General features: G+C 42.8%; 1 protein-coding gene across 2 annotated transcripts in view; it reads left to right on the plus strand.

Annotated features, from left to right (window-relative positions):
• Window positions 1–19,140, plus strand: part of LOC108135774 — a 49,507-nt gene that overhangs the window by 13,424 nt on the left and 16,943 nt on the right. The gene's annotated exons all lie outside the window — the stretch shown is intronic.

Below are 19,140 nucleotides of genomic sequence, written 5' to 3' on the forward strand. Positions count from 1 at the left end.
TGATGATGATGCTCGCCCACGTCTTGCCGCGAATTGCGAGTGGCTATTTTTATTGATCGGGACGCCAGGCCCCCGCCAAACGTCGCGTGCTCCAATGTTTTTTTTGTTTTTATTTTTCCTCCTCTTCGTTGAATGTGTGCCAAATATTTCACGTAGATTTTTCTGTGAGTCAAAAATGTAATAAATACTCGTGCTACTTGCACGGTGGACGGGATCCTCGGAGAACATTTGGTTAATATACGTTTTGTTTATGAGGTGTGGGTTTGTTTCGTTTGCTCAACTTTAGCGTCGATTCGTCTCGTGTCTTTTTTTTTTTTTTTTTTTGTAACATTTTGTTTTTGCCGTTTCATTTTACGCCGCTTGACGTTGCCTTAATTTGTGGGGACTCGCTTTGTTTAGCACCGCGATCTTTATATATGCACGCCCATATTTCCTATTTTGCAAGATCTTTTGACGGCGATGACTCAGTCCGCGTATATTCTGGGCATTTCCTTAGGGGTCCGCATTATTTTTGTTTCGGCCATAAAGCACCGAAAATAAAACCTTAGCGAAGGGTATCAAAAACAAGACCGCAGCTCGCTGTGACCTTGCCAACCATTTAGGTTGTTTCTTCTGTTTTACTCGGGGTTTTGCCTTTCTCACATACATGTGTTCAGCAAACTGTTTGTCTTGTCACATTTGCGCAATAATTACAGACGGCTTGGAATTGAAATGTTTGCGCAGGGCCAACAAAACTCCCACATAATTCACATGGCGTGCGACGAGATGGCCAACAAAAACAAGCATTGGCATTCAAAAACAAATGCGGGCCCAAACAAAACCGCTGATGTCTTCGAAATTCAACGAAAATAAAAACGGCGAGCTCATCGATGATCTGGCTTCTCAGGAATGAAATCGAAGTAGTAAAAGCAGCAACGAAGTTCAGTTCTCATGATTTATGTGCACCCATGGATCAGCTCTTATTTCTTCGTCCGCCGCTAGCCGCAATTCATTAGCCAAATGGCCATATAAATCTGCCCATGACTAGCCAAAGCTAAATCCAAAGCCAAAGCCAGAGCTCAGGGTCCGAAGGAGTGCACTGCAGTTTTGCTTTGCTGGCCGTGTTGTCGTCTTTTGGCCAAAACTACTTAAATTAACTTTTGCAATTCGCGTGTCAATGATGACAGGCAACGCAAGAAGCAGCCAGCCAGCCAGAAGGAGGAGCAGGGGTCCCTCGGATACATAGATAGACGTCGACGACTACGACTGGCACAAAGACCAAACGAACCCGGCTGGCTTTGGCTTTGGCTTTGGCAGCTCTTTCAAGAGCTGCTCCCTATCCAACTGTCCAATCGAGCGTGTCCAGTCCTCGAGGTTCTGGGCAATATTAGCACGACATGATAAATATTTCAATGCCAAGAGCGAAGCTATTAAACCAGGAACCAGGAACCCCGACCAAAGTCAGGCAAACCAAACCAAACCGATCAGAGCCGAGCTGAATGCCGTGCCCTATTCGAATCCCTCAGTCAGGTCGGCAAATGACTTAGTTCATCGCTGGCTTTTACACTGAAAACTCTTCACTGCAGTTTTGTTAAGCCTAAAATGCAAGTCTCTATAAAAACTATCTTTAAAATACTAGTAATTTATGAACATTCGTAAATATGTATTTTTTAAGGACCAGCTTCTACTGAGTAATTACTTTTAATGGACCTTTTTTATGCATTCGTTGTAAATATCGTTTAAGATTAATGTTTAGTAGATATTTCAGTGGTTTTAAAGGGCCCTAGATTTTAGAACTAATTCTTTCAGTACAGGCTAGTAATACTCTATTTATTGTATTTTACCCTCTGAAAAAGCCCCGCCTTCTTTTCCTGGCCAAGCCCTCGAAACATTTTTCGCAACTGACCAACACTCCAACGCTCTGTGACTCTGGGTATTGGAGTTTGCAATGTGTTTTTACTTTTCCTGTTGTGCCAACCCTCGCAGACTGTTTAATTAAAATTTCCTTTTCATGGTGCTCCCTATTCGACTTTGCATAGACGTCTGGCCCGGGCGGGGCCTAATTAAAAAGTGAAACTGTAATTTAAAACGCCGCTGCTCAAACAAACGGCAGGACTTTGGTAATACGAACTTTAAGGGGTTGCTGGCCGTGGATAAAGGTTTATGGTTGGCGAGCTTAGATGCCCTCACAATGCCGTCTATGATGTGCATTAATTAAGGCAACTTTCGCTGTGAAATTAATTAACTTTCCCGGCGCCCTACAGACCCAATGCACTGCGAAGGCTTGGGTCTTGGCCTCAAAGGGAGAGCCACCAGTCGCCAGCCACCAGTCGCCAGAGTGAAAATGCAGCCAAGCCAAGCTCCCTATTTTTGGGGGCTTTTCTCCGCAGATCTTCTATCGCGGTTCGCTGGAAAACTGCATGGGCAACAGCTGCAACATGGTCATGGTCAGGGCACCACCACCATCAGCGAGTCCCAATTTTGATTTTTATTTATTTGCAATGAGATAAAAATAAAATCGTTCGTTATAGCCAAATGCTTGGCCGAACTGAAGCCGAATCTGATGCTGGAGTGTGAGAGACAATGAGCAATTCAAATATAATCATCATAAATCACGATTTAGTTTCGCTTTTTGCTTTGTTTTGCTACGTGGGTGCCAGACGTCGTCGACCTATGAATAGGCGGTGGACCGTCTTGCATTTGGTATTGTCTTCAAAAGTTGGTCAAACAATATATACATATATAGCCATCGAAGGCATAGGCGTTCCCACACTGGCCCACCGTTCAAGTTCAAAACAAAATATTCAGTGGCAGCAGCTACAATGTTGCAAGTTGCCAGTTGCATGTTGCCCGTTGCCAGTTGCCAGCTTTGCCTGACTTTGCCAGAGCAGCGCGAAATTGTAATTAACTTAATCTCTGGTTCGCCGCCTTAAGATGCTGCTGCATTCGCCATGGCCTGTGCTCCTTGGCTTTGTCAGTCCGATGTGTCAGTCTTAAGGCCTTCTTTATGGGCTATGCAAATATTCTGGTAAGGGTGTACTTAAGCAGTACATATCCATAAATTGCGCTGTATATATATAGAATGGGGCATACTGTATTGTTCTCACACCACATTCGCCATCGTAAACATCAAAACAGGCACAAATTTACAAATTTACTTATCTTTTCTGGGTGTAAGTAAACAATTAAGCCAAAAGGAAAACTTTGCGCAAGGTGGGCTAATATCGGAATTATTCCAATTAACTGTCGACTTTTGTGCCGCGCATATCCACACTCCCCTCATTAATTTTGCAAACAGCAATTTGGCCACGTGAGCGTTAAGTCATCTAATTGCAATTCAGAGTGGGAGTGAGAGTGGGAGTGGGAGTGGAAGTGGGTGTGGGAGTGGGTAGTTAAGTAAGTCAATTAACGACATTTTCGGTCTTAAACATCTGGCCGTGCAAACAATGAAAGTCCATGAATTGCGAGGCACAATGCAGAAAAACACACAACGAGAATCGGAGCACAAAAGCCCAGTAAATGCCCTAGACCGCGTCCCAGGATAAAGCAGCTTTATGCCGGCCCCTCTGCCCAATGTGCACACAATGGTGGTCTACCCCCTTCCAGGGGATTGTACAAACGATCTTGGCTGACCGTGTCATTGAACTCGTGGGGTGCCTTTGTACGCATGCATCGCTCAAAAAGAAAGCACTCTCCCCCAATGATTCCGGTGAAAAACGCAACTACAACAGAACCGATCGAGGGGAAAACTATATGCGTATTCGTTTGAAAAATCCCTGACAGTTGAAGTTGAAAAAAAAAATACCCAAAAAATGAGACGGAGCCAAGATAATATCGGCCAGAGTCGTCGGTACCAAAGTCAAAGTCGGAGCCCGAGACACGACAATCGATCGACTGTCGCTCGATCGTAATTAATTATGGTTTATCCAGGGGCCGAGCCGCAGTCCCGAGCCGAAGCTATCCATCAACTAAATGTAAATAAAATCGCCGGCTTTTCTATGGTTTTCTACAAATCACTTGAACTAAATATACCCTTCGAAGCGGTCAAGCGTGGCGCGGTGAAGTCGGAGACATATTTTCGAATATTTTTATTGAACTGCCCGCTCGGGGCTGGTGTTGGTGTTTCATGGTCAGTTTGGTTTTGGCTTGCGGCATAAAACAAACAAAATGGATTGAATGGGAGAAATATCACAGCGTCGGACGGCAGTCGCCAAAGGAGACTTTGTCGTCTCAAATTGGCGTGACAATTGTCCATTTGGTTAAATATCTAAGCGTTTTCTATTTGTGCTGCAAATTTGTTGAGGCAAATTGATTGACCGAACTCTCCAAACTGGTGAAACTCAGGCAAGGCTTGAAAATTCACAAAAAGTATCTATCTGTGGATCTAGGTATCCCATATCGAGATGGAGCATCTGGGAGGCACTTAAATAGAACTAAACACTCAGCCAGCTGTCATAACTCAATTGTCTGAGTGTCAGACAATTTTGAAATTGAGAATTTCTTCTTGAAAGTGTTGCTGCTCCCCTCCAGACCTATCTATATATCTCTGTTCCACAACCCTTTCACCCTTTTCTCGCAATCACCAAACATTTTTAGTGACTCAAGTGCGTACTTTTCGGTGCTCTCATTTTCCGATTGTCTATCCATAGCTAAATACATTTATTGCCGGTATGTGAACTGCGTCATGCCACCAGCAGCGATTCATCAGCGGGCTATGGCGCAAATTGAACGAAACAAAATGAAACAAAACGAAACAACGGGTATAAGTATGCAAATAAACTATTCGACAATAGTAAAATGACAGCCATAATGCGCACACCCCCATATAGATACTATCTACTCTTCCCTCATGAAAGAACATCTCGAATGTCTTCCCCTCTGAGAAGAAATAAAGAGACATAAAGAAAATAAATAAAATTCGTACAACAAGAATGTGTTTATAGCTCTCTGACTGCTCTTTCCCACGCATCCGTTGTCGTTTTTCGAGTATATCATAAGTATTATCGAAGTCTTCTAATATATTCCTTTGTTCAATTCCTCAATTGTGAGCCATCAAAGACCCTACGACCGCCTTAACTAACCGATACGAGTCCGGGTACGAGCTTCCCGTTCTCGAGCTTGGTCAGAGGCAGAGCTCTAATTAAATTTAAATTTCCGCCAAATGGCCTGATAGTCACAATAGGGGTCAGGGCAGCAAATGCATTTAACAGGCTGCCACCCAAGCACTGCCCCTTGGCGATGGATGCTCGATGTTGCTGGTGCTGATGTTGCTGGTGGTGATGTTGCTGCTGCTGCTGCAGTTCCAGTTGCAGTTGCAGTTGCAGCTCGTGTTTTGTCTTTGTCTTGGGTGATGCCTCTCTTTGATATCACTTACTAACCTACACTGTGGATGAAACTGGATAGAACTTAAGGAATAAACTTGTTGCAGTTTATAGTTTATTTATATAAAGGTTAAAGTAAATATTATATAAACTATGATTATAATAGTTTGGAATATAAACTATTTGACTATGAAGAAGTTTGCAAAAATGTATTTTAAGCTAAAAGTAATAATTAATGAAAATTAAAACGAATTTGAAATCAAATTTTTGTTTATTTCAACGAAGAAAATAGGTCTTTCGGTGGTTTTTGATTTTTTTTCTGTGCACGATCATCCTATTGGATCCCGCATGTATCTGTATCTAGTCTCTGGCAGGCTCTTTTAATTAGCAGCAGCAGAGAACGCTGGACGCGGGCACTTCTATGGCCGCCTCCAGTGGCAAGGAAACCCTAAATAGAAGCAGTGGTGAATGGCAAGACATAGAACCCCAAAGCCCCTGACCCTTTACCACTCCGCCCCCCCCTCGAGATAAGCTGCAGTTGCGCACATTTGGGCAGGCAAAGAAAATGGAAATGGAAATGAAAATGGCACAAGCAAGTCGCATTGTGTGCAGCTGCACCAGGAACATCATCAGAAGCTAGCTCTCCCATCCAGCGGAAGCAGAATCAGAAGCACAACGAGCTATCGTTTGGCACTGCCACAGCAGATAAACAATGACAAGTTGCACTCGACGCTTTTGCGCAGATGCAACATGGAATGGGATTGGGGATGGAAATGGGAATGGTACAGGGAACGACTTCCTCCAAACACTGGCTGGTGCATAATCAAATTCCAGTCAAACAAACAGAATCACAACCAAAAAACCTGTGCTCACCCAGGGGAGTCAGTCAGGCCGCAGGCTCAGGATGACATCAAATGCCATCACCGCACACGGTTCTGTTTTCCAACCAGGTTCACGATTAATGAAGGGCGCAGGCAGCAAGATGTTTAGTAGCTCCAATGCACTGAGGGAAAAGAATACTTTTTATCGTGAGCAATAAACGAAAAATATCTCATACAAATGAATTATAAAAAAAATGCAATCTTAAATGAGCTTAATCCAATATAGCTAAACAATTTGTGTACTTGAATATTTCGATTCAATTATTTATTTTCAATTTAAACAACTTGTTAAAAAGTTAAAAACAGTTTTTTAAACACCTTTTTCAACAGTGGAGCCATAGAGACCCAGACGGAGCTGACCGCAGATGCTGGCTGGCTGTTTGGCCGTCTGGGTGGGTTTCTGTGTGGTTCTCGGTTGTTGGTCCCCATCAGTGTCAACTGCAGTGGCAAATATGGTGACAAACGACACTAAAGATTGCACAGTCTGTTGTCTAATGGGGGGGAATACTATACAGCGGGCCCGGCAATTTACCGATTTAACGCTGCAAGGCACTGTGTTCAGTGTGTTTGGAAATTGATTAGAAAATATCCGCCATTAAGCAAGGGAGAGTGCAGGTTAATCTTGGCGAGGGACAAGCAGACAGCCAGCCGGCTCATAACTTCCGCGTTTCGAGAACTATATAGGCATTGCTCTGGGGAGGATGGCCAATCAAAAAACCATTTCCAGTTGATAGTTGAAACGTGACCGGCTGCTCACTCGCTGGAGGATGGGGCCGCCCAAAAACGAACCAACGTTGCCAACACGATATCCTACCAAATAGGCAACAACCGGGCTGGCCAAAGCCAGTTGGTAATATCTGTTTTTAGCAGATACTCGAATTGAATTGAATGGAGTCGCATGGAATTGACTGTTCAGAGTTTAAACGTTTGTTTGACTACTCAACTGGTTGATCCATCCGATCGATGCTGGGGTTCAATGCACCCCGCTATCTCTGCAGTGGCAATGGCTTTTCAGCGAACTCTGGCGAATTCCGAATTTATCGAGGATGCTGGCAATAGTTCAGCTCCGAGATCTCCGATCTCAGCTATCTGCTTCAGTTTCCTAGCCGCCGATTGGCGGAGCACTTAAGCGCACTCAATACGTGTAAATTGTATGCCTTCTCGCGTTCATTCATAAAAATTCTGACACAAGGCCTTGAGCATATTGCCCCACGACGATTATTGCCCTGCCTCCATCCGCTGTAAAACTGATTCATCGCCAGCGTTGCAGCACAGTGGGTTTATAAAATACTACTAATAATGTTGTAAGGGGGTATTATTTTCATAAAGTTCTAATTTACTGTCACTTTAGATTTGCGAAAAACAAGAAGGTTTAAGCTTAGATTAGAAAATTGGGGCAATGGAATGAGATAACAAAAAAACTTAATAGATACTCTCATTAATAGTCTTTTCTTGATCCAAAGTTGTACTTTGTTTATAAGCAATATTGATTGCATTATTGTTGTTGATGTAGTTAGTTAAGTTTTTAGTAACTCCTCGTATATTAATTTCCCTAGAATCTTTAAGTTTTGACCACTGTGCGCCGCGGGCAGCGCATGTCAACTGTGTTGTCACTGTTGTTGCTGTTGTCCCTGTCGTTGCGATATGCATTTCATAGTTTGCATTGATTCATTTCGGAGCTTCGGGCAGACGCCGGCGATCCAAACACATTAGTAATATATGACCGCATTATTATTACTATTTTCGCTGTTTCCTTTTCTTGTGTCTCAGGGGCTGCACCCAAAAGTGGCGCTCATTTGAATTTGTCACGGCGCCAGAAACCACGAAATGTTGTTATTTTTTGGTTGCATTTCTAAGCCCTGGCTGGGAGACCAGCTCGCTTTTGTGAGGCAACAAAACGCATCTGACGGCTTGACGGCTGCTCCCAGCAAATGCTCCAAAAAAGAGGTACAAAATAAATAATAAATTTAAAGAGAAGCAGATACTTGAGAGACCAGGCGCAAAAAGATTGTCAGCAGCGGCGTCATCGCGTTGCCTTCATTCAAATTCGTACACGTACGGATATGGGTGTTGTGCAACTTTATTATTATTATTATTATTATTTATTTTGAACGCATTGGAAAAGCACAGCAGAAAAACCGAAAAACCGAAAGACCAAAAATAATGAGCAACATTTTTCGTGGCAGGGTGCGGCGTCTGTGACTATTTTAACGAGTCGCCAAATGGGCCTGGGAAAAACAGACCCAGACCTCTATGTTTGTTCTAATTGATTGCGAGTTTGCTTTTAGTTAGAGCGTTTTGTATTTGCATTCCATCGGGGCGTTGTATTTAGAGTGCTGTATAAAGGATGTCCAAATGAAATTACTCACTGAAAAAAGGCCCGGCTTCCTCTGCTGTTTGTTGTCACCAACTTTCAATTAACGAAATGACAGGCAAATGCATTCCAACTTGTTCCATAAATCCAAGCTGCAGCCCGGGGTTCAACGGCCCGGTGGCGAGGGTGAAACATTGTTGACACACGACTGGCTGCCTCGCTGATTTAGCCTTGAAATAGTTGACATGTCGCAGGCTTTTCCCCCATCCCAGACATCCAGCGATCCAACTATCCGACCACTCAACCATTCATATCCCTCCTCGGCAATGAAGTAATAAAAACAGAGGACCAGGCCGCGCGTTGTAAAAGTTGAACGACGAGCGACATGACAAGATGCTATGCAGATGTTGCTACTGCTGCTGCTGTACGGCGGCTCAGCTTCGGCTTCATTGTCATTGTCGGGGACTTGACTAAGTTTTCTGATTTATCTTGCAGTTATTTTCAAAACGTATTTGCCGCAATTTGCCAAAAGAGCTGAAATATTTTTACAGATTTTGTTGTTTTGTGCCGCTAACAATGGTGTGGAAAATGAAACAAAGCAATTATAATGCAGACTTTCTTTTTGAAGTCGACTACACGCGACACAAGACCCGAGAAATGTAGCAGGCATCTGCGTAGGTTTTTCCAATACAATGTAATTTATTGCCCTCGTGTTTATGAATTAAACTTCCAGCCAAAAGCCAGAAATTTTTCAAAAATTTTCTCACATTTGAAACATGAACATGTAATGAAATTAAAGCGTGGCTTTTTTTTTTTTTTTTTGCCTGTCTTGGCCAATTTCAAATGTGCAGCCAACTGTTGTGGGCCGTGTCTTTGTTTATTTGCTTTAGCAAAATACGATTGTTCATTTTGGAGTGTTTATAACTGCATTTCACTTTTGTGTACCGCACTCGATGCGCAAACGGTGCGTAATTAAATTGTTTTTTGTGCTTTTTTTTTATATTTCTTTCTTCTTCTCTGCTTTCTTGATATGGAGCGTTTCTGTTTGTTTATGAAGTGCACAATAATTTATGCGCACATTTTAATTATCAAAAGTATATTGTTGAACAAAGCTAGCTCTAAGTTAGGTTCATTGCCACCGCTCGTATCACAAAATTAATAAACGTTTTTCTCTCTTTGCTTTCAGGTGAGCATTTTGTTCCTTATTGTCAAATCCTTGGATTTAATTGCACGGCAGTTGTAAGGCAGGTAACTGAAACCAGGTAAAGCGCACGAATCTGTTTGGCTATGCGTGAGAAATTGCCTATAAATATTTGCGACAATTAAAAAGCTATTTCAGCCTGGCTCTGCGGTGCCCATGGCTCACTCACCTCCTAAACAAGCCGCTGATTGATGGACTTGAGCTTGAAACGCCACCAATCGATCCAGTCCAACTGGTTTCTGCACTCAGAACAAAATCTTAATGATCGATGAAAGAAACGTCTCAGATTTCACCAAAGTTTCGCTTTTTTTTTTAGGTATCGAATTAATTAAACAAAAATTAATTTTGAAAAGAATTTTTTTTGTAGAATCCCAGTATAAATAGTTTCGTCAACGTACTAGCAGTATTATTCTTTACATTATATAAATTAGAACTCTATACTTAATACTAGGATTGTTAGCCCTTATCTTTAGGCTTGCACAATTAATATATGCCTTATTTTTTTGTGCCTTTACAAAAAGAGAATGACTAAATCTTACTTTTAAAATGCCTTGTCTTAGATATTGATTATTTTGGGTTTTTTGTATACTTGATACTTTTGGTTTGTTAGCCCTAATGGGTTTGTTAGCCCTAATCTTTAGACTTGCACAATGGTAATTAAAATTTATATATCTCTTACATTTTTGGGCCTTAACAAAGGAAGAATGATTAAATCTAGCTTCAAAAATGCCTTGTCTTAGCTATTGCCGTTTTTTGATGTCTTTTTTTTTTGGCGTGTAATACGATCCGGCTTCGATTACAACTAGTTGGGTGCTGGATATGGCGTTGACGTTGGGCGACACGTGTAGCCGCCGTCCAGTCCGAACCGGCCCACTTGACATGAGTTGCACAAACTTCGTCTAGGCACTGGGGGGAGGGAGGTATGGAAGGGGAGTGTAGGGTCTTCCATCATACGGACTGGCTACTGTGGCGGTCAGCATATGTGGTACTCTGGCACTTCATCAAGGGCAGACGGCAAAGTCGAGACGTCGCCACGATCTCAATGGAGAGTTTGGAGTGCTGGCTACGGTTGGCCTGGCTGGCATTCTTCGGTGTCTCGCTGGGAGAACAAACGCTGCCGCCTTTCCTCGACCGCGGCATGCCACATTTAAAATGTAAACGCCAATTGATTATTAACGCGCCAAACCAATTACATTTCGTACCCGATCGCACTTAACAAGCCGACAAAGTTTAGCCGCAGTGGGTATGGAAATTGCGTGGATCTCGAATGCAGCTCTTTGTGGCAAAAGATCTCTCCAGAGATTCGTGGACTCTCTATCCAAAATACCCTGAAATCTGCGGGTACTTTAATTTTGGCTAGAGGTTTGCAATAGGTTTTGTCTATAAGGCGTAAGAATTCTTTTGCAACTGCAAAATTGTTTTGAAAATCCATAAAGACCATAAGATTAGATTTTTCAATATTGGATACACTTTTGAAAGCTAACTTTATTAGAATCGGATAGCTTTGCTTACTTGAATAATTCCATTAGAAAATAGTTATTTAAAGGGTATTCCCAGTTTCGATCCCCGAATAAAAGATTTCCATCTTGTTCGTATTTTCGCCAGCCAAATAGGGAGGCGAAAACCCTTTCGACTGGCATCTCGTGCTAATCGCCAGCAGCATGCCAGTGACCCTTTTATGGTCAGCATGCAACGGGGACCGATCCGAGCGGGCTTGATTGGATCGCTTTGGCTTTGGCCTAGGCTTTTGGGCCACGTCGAAACGAGGCGACACTGGGACGGACGGCTGCTTATGGCAAATGCGCCACACTTAATGAAATGGCCGGAGAAAAGCCAGGGAAACGGAAGTGCTTGTTGTTGTCATTTAATGAAAACAGAAGGGGGTACGACAGCGGAAGGCGTGTGTCTGGACTTTATGTTGATTTTAATCACGTGGACGTGTCACAACTGGCCAAATGCAACGCATCAACCACTTCGACTCTCAACTTGTTGTTGTAGAAGTACTCTCACACTCACGAGCGTGTTTTTCTAATTTAATTGACAGAGCCCACATCGACTGATGTTTGCGATTTAAGGCGTGCGATAAAAGCAATTAAATTGTATGACTTACTCGCCGCGCATATGTGATCAAAGAGCTAAGACCAAGAAGGGATAGGCAGGCGGCGCCACAGAATGAAATTAAAAATGAAAACTGGCTGCCACACTCTGCCCGATAAAAGTGAATTTGCCACCCAATCAATTGGCAATTCGATCAAATTGGCTCTAAGGTCAAATTATTTCGCAGCACACACCCCTAATCCCTGGTGACGTACTTGAAAAACGCACTGGGAGGCACACAGTTTTGTGCTGGCTTTTCACTTCCACCTATCGATTGACAGTCGCCACATCCAATTAACAGTTTGCTACTGTCTTGTGCGGTTTTTTTTTTTTGTATTTCTATTTCATTTCTGGTATTTAGCACAGTTTGTTTGGCGACGCGACTTGTTGTCGATATACAGTGGTGTCTGTTGCTGCCGCTCATGTACAACAAGACGTCTTTAATTGATTTTCTGTTACATTTATCCATTTAATTGCTTTAGCAATGCACTAAAGATTAAATTATTTCTCATACACAGTGACAATGACATGCTCCTTATAAATGACAATTTATTTGTATTGCCTTTTGCGATTATAAATGGATTTAAAAAGTTGGAGAATTAATAATCATAGGCTGTGTGCTATCACCTGAATAAAACACATATCAAATTATACAATAAACACAAAATATAAGCTAACTTACGATTATAGCTGTAAAGTGTAATATAAAACCACCGTGAATTGCATCATGATGCTTAATGAATATATAAAATGCACTTGGTTTTATTTGTATTATAATCTATGAATATATTTCCACATGAGTCAGTCATTAAAAGCTCAGTCATGTAAGTTTTTCTAACACTTTCTAAGGTTATCCCATTAAAGTTTAACCAACAGAGTTTTGCGGAACTACCTTGGGGAAAACGAAATAACTGAAAACCGTAATTCCTATGCAATCGTTCCGTGAGTGCGAGTATCTACAATCTAAGATCCCTGGAAGTAATGCCCAGCTATCTGAGGCATTCAACGGGCCCGAAACGTCGTCGGTTAATGACGCTGCTCGTTTTTAGGTGCGTTTGTGCGAGTGTGTTTGCTTAACCCATTTATTATGTCTTTTGCCATGCCATTGATGCAAAAGTAAACAAGTTAAGCGGCTTTTAATTTTATTATTGTACCGTACAGCACAGCACAGTATCGTAAAGTAATGTACACAAATAGAGGTGAAGCGAGACAGAGATAGTGGCCACTATAAATCAGTCTAATATATTGTTTGGCAAATTATTAAGTCATTACCTCTATATATATATATATAGAAATGTGTATGCGGATTGGCCATTTCAGCACATTCCTCAACCGCAAATGATTGATACCCCAAGAATAGGAATAATTATGACCTTCGGTTCGGCGGATCGCTAAAAAGTGTACTATACTATGTATTTAGTCTTGGCAGGGGGTCGACGACGTTCTCCTCTGCGTTTTGAGGCTTTAGACGTTTTAGAGGGAAATATGCAGCTGGGCAAGCCCATAAACAAATCAGGTTCGATCCAAACCAAGAATGTCTTGTCGTCGTGCCTTACCTAAGCAAACAATACTCGGTATCCATGGCAGGCACGTAGTCTAGTTTATTAATTTCCGAGGAGCAGTACGAACAGCTCTCTTAGGGCCAGCTCACGAACCCTTTAGCGTATGCATGGCACATTCCCCGTCCCAATCCACCTCAAACTGGAACTGAAACTGGGGCTGAGACTGAGACTTGAAAGAACCCGTACTGCCGAGTCATCCCACATGACGACTGGATTGTTCCTATTGTGACATTGTTATAATTCAATATGTAGAACGTGTTCGATTTTGAATGCTTTTTATGGCCGCTACGACGCCGGTCGTGTAATCGTAAACTTTGCTGTCGTCCGATGTCATTAAAGCGAGTCCTAGAGTCTCTCAGAGATCGTGAGAACAGCATTACGGGGGCCCCTGGAATGGGATGACATAACACGGGCCATTAAACTATACTTAGTAATACGCGAGTGGCAGATAGGCCAGCCCATCCAGTGAACGTGCAATGAACTGCTGAAGGTGATCTCGAAGGCTGATAGTGAGGCCTCCTTGTCAGATTTAATTGATTATGCAATGTTTGTTATTATTACTTTTCGCTGGCTTGGATTGGCTTAGCTGATAAATACATGAGATGTACGATGTACGATGTACTTGCGATTTCCGCATGTTCGTGATGCATAGCGGTTGGATTTTAGTATGCGTTAATTGTCCCCGCCTCCGCGAACACTTACTTTTCCCTCGGCTTTTCAATTTGATATCGAATTTCCATGTTGGCAACAACTAACAGCTAATAATTGCTGTTGTTACAAAAATTGCCAGCCAACCACCCACCCACCTACCTCATCCTCCCACTAAAAGTTGTGCAATATGCGTGAGCTGTTGCTGCTGCAGTTGCAGTTGCAGCTGTTGCCGTTGCCGTTGCCGTTGCTTCCTGCCCCGGCAACATCATACTAGCAACAACATTTTACTTGTTAAATTATTTGCTTAACACGAAATAAAATTTTGTTAAACATGTGCCACAAAGGAAAAGGTGAAACAACGAGCAGGAGCTGTAAAGCAAAAAAACCAAAAAAAAAAAAAAAAACGACAAAAAACAAAAGCAAACCAAAAAAAAAACAAAAAACATTTGCATAACTGCGCCGAAGCTTCCGTTAACAATTAAAAGCACAAACAAACAGCCACAAACTATAATAATCATTTAAAGTTCGCGGCGCATTACCTAACAAGTTCAATAAAAGGTTGCACAAATCTGAAACTGTATCTTGGCCGCGTATGTGTGTTGTGTCTCAATAATTGCAGCTTGCAAAACATCTTCGCTTGAAGCCTGAAATATTCTTTGATTTGCACTGCTCAAATGGACACTTCCTGGCCGCCCACACACACGAAACCGCCCACCGCCCACCGCCCATTAAAGCGCCTGGAAAGTGATGGTGTGAATGTACAAGGTGCAGCAACGAAAACCGCTCGTTTCACATGAAAACCAAATTCGAAATCGCTTAAAACGGCACTTGAGCTTATAGTTTTTTGCTGCCGTTGTTTACGACTCTGTTTGTGGCCTGGGCATAATATAGAGATATATATCTGTTATTTGGGGGCTGGCCGGAGTTTTATCTGCAATTGTGTTCCGCTATTGCCAGCTTTATAAATGTTTATGGTGATTGATGCACACGCTCACTTGCTCTGTGGCTAATTAATTCCGCCGAATCGCCATCCCCATGCATCTTTATGGCCAATCATAAGTATGCCCTTGGGCAGCTGAACTTTCCATGGGCCGATAAGACTGGCCCGAAATTCACCGACGACAACTGATTAGATTAGCCATTATATTATGATCCTAATACTTGACTGGGCTGATATAGCTGGGGTTATATATATACAATGCGATGCGATCCGATAAGGCGCATACAATTTGACCGTATCACAATGTCTAAAAATATTGGGCTCTACGTCAGTCCAACCGTCAAGGTTAATTTTAGTTGACCAACTAACTTTAGAGAGTGGGCTAAATTTAAAGACTAGATGCTAGGTCTACCTAAATCCTTATTTAATCTTCTGGCTCTCGTGACAATAGAGTCGTGCAATATTATCCCCATTTAACCCGTTTTGTGCTCCATGCAAATAGCCAAACAAAGTCACCTGTCTCTACACTGCCTCGTTATAACTGACCATAGCAATAAAGGCCATTTAGAGCGGCCCCTGACGCCCAAAACCAAACTGAAAAGCCAGTTGGCTAGAAATGAAGACAACCAGCCAGTCAGCTAGTCAGCCAGTCAGCCAGCAAGCGCGAAAGAAGAAAGCAAACTGGGTTAAATTCCATTCAAAGCCGGCTTTCAGCTACCAGCTCTCTGCTCTCAGCTCTCAGCTGGTTCTTTTTCTGCCAACAACTTGGGAATGGGAATGACCAGAAGTTGGTGGCAGCAACACCTCTCGCCTAATATTTGTCTTACATGGTTTTAGCCGACATTTGTCGTGCGTATTTCTCGGTGCTGGGGTTTGGGTTCGCACATCGGCGTGAAAAACGCGGCGGAGTGTGCCAGAACATGTTTTGGCCAGACTCTCGACTCCCTGCAGCCGTTCCGCCGGTGACATTGTACCGCTAACTCGTGTTGCCACAATACGCTGCCGCTGCCGCTGCTGCTGCCATGTGAAAGATGATTGACCAGGCTCTTGGTGAATGAAAAAAACCCAACTGTAAATCGCATTAAGTATTTGTTAACCAGCAAAACGAAACGCAGCGGCGGCGTGGAAATAGCTGGAATATTTTCTCTAGTAGCCGGTGCAATCGAGTCGGAGTTTAACTGGCACCGCAGATCGAATGTCACACGTGTGTGCCCCATGCCGAATCCGTTGGCTAAAAACGCGTTTTTCGGCCAACAGTAATGCATGTAGCAAGCTGGGCCCAAACTGAGCGGGTTTTTCTCTGCCTCAGCCTCAGCCTCTGCCTACCGATTACCAATTTTTTGTTTAGTTTTTTTTTTTTTTTAACTTTTTTCTTTCCGCCGGCTGAAATGTCAGTGTGAGCTGAGCTAAACTCAGCCTCGCTTCAAGTGGACGCCGACTGGTTTCGGCCAAAAGCCTGGCCTTTTGGTCAAAAAGGATGTTTTTGGCGAGGTGGTGCGGCAACTTTCGTTGTTGTTTTGTTTCCGCAACCGCCACCATTTTATTGTGGCCGCTGTTATTTTCATTTTTGCCTCAACTGAAAGTGAAAATACAAGTATTTACGGCAAAAGGCAAGAAATTTGTTTGCATGCCGAGATGCTGCTGCTGCTGCTGCTGCTGCTGTTGTTGCCTGTTGACATAACCATCGATGCAATGCGATGAGGAGACTCTCAGCTGGCCATTAAAACTGGTTAAGTAATAATAATTTGATGTGTTTCATTTGAATGCGCAGAACGGACTGTGACTTCACTCTCTCCTCTGCCGGTTATTGACAGTTTTCATGGGCGGAACTTTAAGTTGGACGTTATTTGAAGTGCAAACGAAAATTTAAAAGCATTTTCATGCTTTTAAAATAAGCAAACAGAACAAAGAAGTTTAAAACGCTTTTCTGCCTGTGTGCGGTTTATATTCCTTCATAAATATTCTCTTGTTATGCTGTTTACGCTCGGCGATTGTTTATTACTCGGTTTTGGGGGAGCAAATTAAACGATGGAGCGATGGGATGTGAGTCGTTTGGAGGTGCCAATGAATTTCGGTGGAAATCTGGGAATTTTCTAAGCCGCTCAAAAAGCTTTTAGAACCCAATAACTTTCCCACACACGACGACCCAGATCAACGGAGGCTGAGGCTTCTTTCACTCGAACACCTTCGTTTTCGGATTTCGCCCGTAATTGATTATTTTGGAAGCCCATCGATGCCATGTGATGTATGGGCATGTTTGTGCCGGTAATTCTTTTCTCACGTCACTGCTAACGGCCTAAACGCTTTTCAATAAGAAACCGACCGACCGACCGACTGCTTGGACGGTCTTTGAAGCTGGCCGCCCAGCAAAAGATCAATCCACACATTTGTGGACGGAGTGAGTTCTCTTTTAGCACAGTTGCAGGCCCACAGTCTTTTGACTTAGGAGCATGGACGTGCCACTTTTTGGTCCACTGCACCGGCCGGAAAGTCGGCGCATTCGCTTTGTCTGCAGCACGAACGGTTCGAACATTTTCGGATAAATACACGTACCCGGCGTGCATTTTGTAGGAACTGCCTCTTTTCATCTGCAGCGCTCATTAAGCGCTTCTAAAGCATTCTAAAATGCATTTAATGGTTTAATTGTCCAAGCAAACACTCAACGGGGAGTGGCTCTTTTAATGGTCGGTAGGGATGACAGGCTGTGACAGTCAGTAAGTCTGTAAGGGACTCGTTTCATGCAAATCAATTTGGCAAGCAAACATAAAGCATTCGAGCTTTATTGGTCACGCACAACGCACAAATAATTTGGTAATTAAAGAATGAGCTACAGTGAGGCTTATCTTGTTTCGATTTGGTCGTTAAAAAAAAAGGTAACTCGCATATTCATGTTTTGAATAAGACAATAACTAAAAATCATAAAGTAAGACCAATGAATTCATCTTTTAAATTGCACTTAAAATACAGGAAACATGTTTAGTTTATTAGCTGCCAAAGAAAGCTTACTTACAGAAGGCCACCTGTAAAATCAATTTGATGAACAGCAGCGATTTAAAAGAGAACTGTTTTGCTCAAATATATTTTGAGTCCATCCGGCTGGGTGTGTCAGCATTATGAGGCAATTTTATGGCGGAAAACATATAGAGGTATAAAGTATAAATATAAGTATATTGAAAGCGCTTTGAGTGGCAGATAAGCAAATGAGCGACTGACATGAGGAGCTAGCCGAAAATAAAGTGACACAAAGCGGAAATCGAATTCTGAGCCGAGTTAAGAATCTTGGGAGCACCTCACCTCACCTCTTCCCCTTCTTTTTGATTGCCACATGCTGCCAGACAACAACAGACCAAAACAACTCATGACTGCAGACCGCCGTGAATTGGACTTTGCCCGCTGGGCGTAAGCAAATAGCAAACAGCAAATGGCAACAGAAACTTCATAAATTTGTTAACACCGACGCAAAGGCAGCTAGCTAGCGAATGGAGGCCAACACAAAGCCAGAAATGAGCTAAAAGCGCAACAGGACAATAAAGAATGACAATGACTTGGTTACGACTGTTGTTGGTACTGAAGTTTTTATCGTTGCATGGAAGTCGGCGTCGTGTGTGTCACCCACGCACACGTGTCCCCAGGCCCCATATTCCTGCCCCAAGCCCCCTATCCTTCCCATCCATCTATCCCTCCATCCATCCATCCAGCATATCAGCTTACTCACCTATAGACCGACCTAGCTCGAGAGGATCGCGGGGTAGAGGAGCTTGTGGAGCTTGTGGGCCACAAGGAAACTTAATTTGCTGCCATTAGCAAAGAGCCGAGAAATTCGCGCTCAAGAAATAGAAGTGCCTGTGTCCGCTGTTTGTTTTCACTGCTTATTTGCCTTGCTCGGCGGCATAAAAATAGAATAAAATTCAAGAAGAACTAAACACAAGTTGCCATTGTCGAAGGTCTAAATATGTATGAACGCGTGTGTGGCTTGGCAGCGACTTGGGGCTATTTATTTAAGTGAATTGTGAATAATGTTGTCTGGCGCCAAGTGGCAATCCCGGCTCAGACGACGAGCTCTAAACTGCGAAAAAGTCACTCTTAAATCAGAAGTATTATCTCCAAATAAAGACTGCATAGCAAAACATTAACTTATAAATGTTCTTTGTTATTAACTCAGGGTTTTTTAGGAGACACATCTTTAATTATGAA

This window comes from Drosophila elegans, unplaced genomic scaffold (genome assembly GCF_018152505.1).
Source record: "Drosophila elegans isolate 14027-0461.03 unplaced genomic scaffold, ASM1815250v1 contig_476, whole genome shotgun sequence".
Taxonomy (NCBI): domain Eukaryota; kingdom Metazoa; phylum Arthropoda; class Insecta; order Diptera; family Drosophilidae; genus Drosophila; species Drosophila elegans.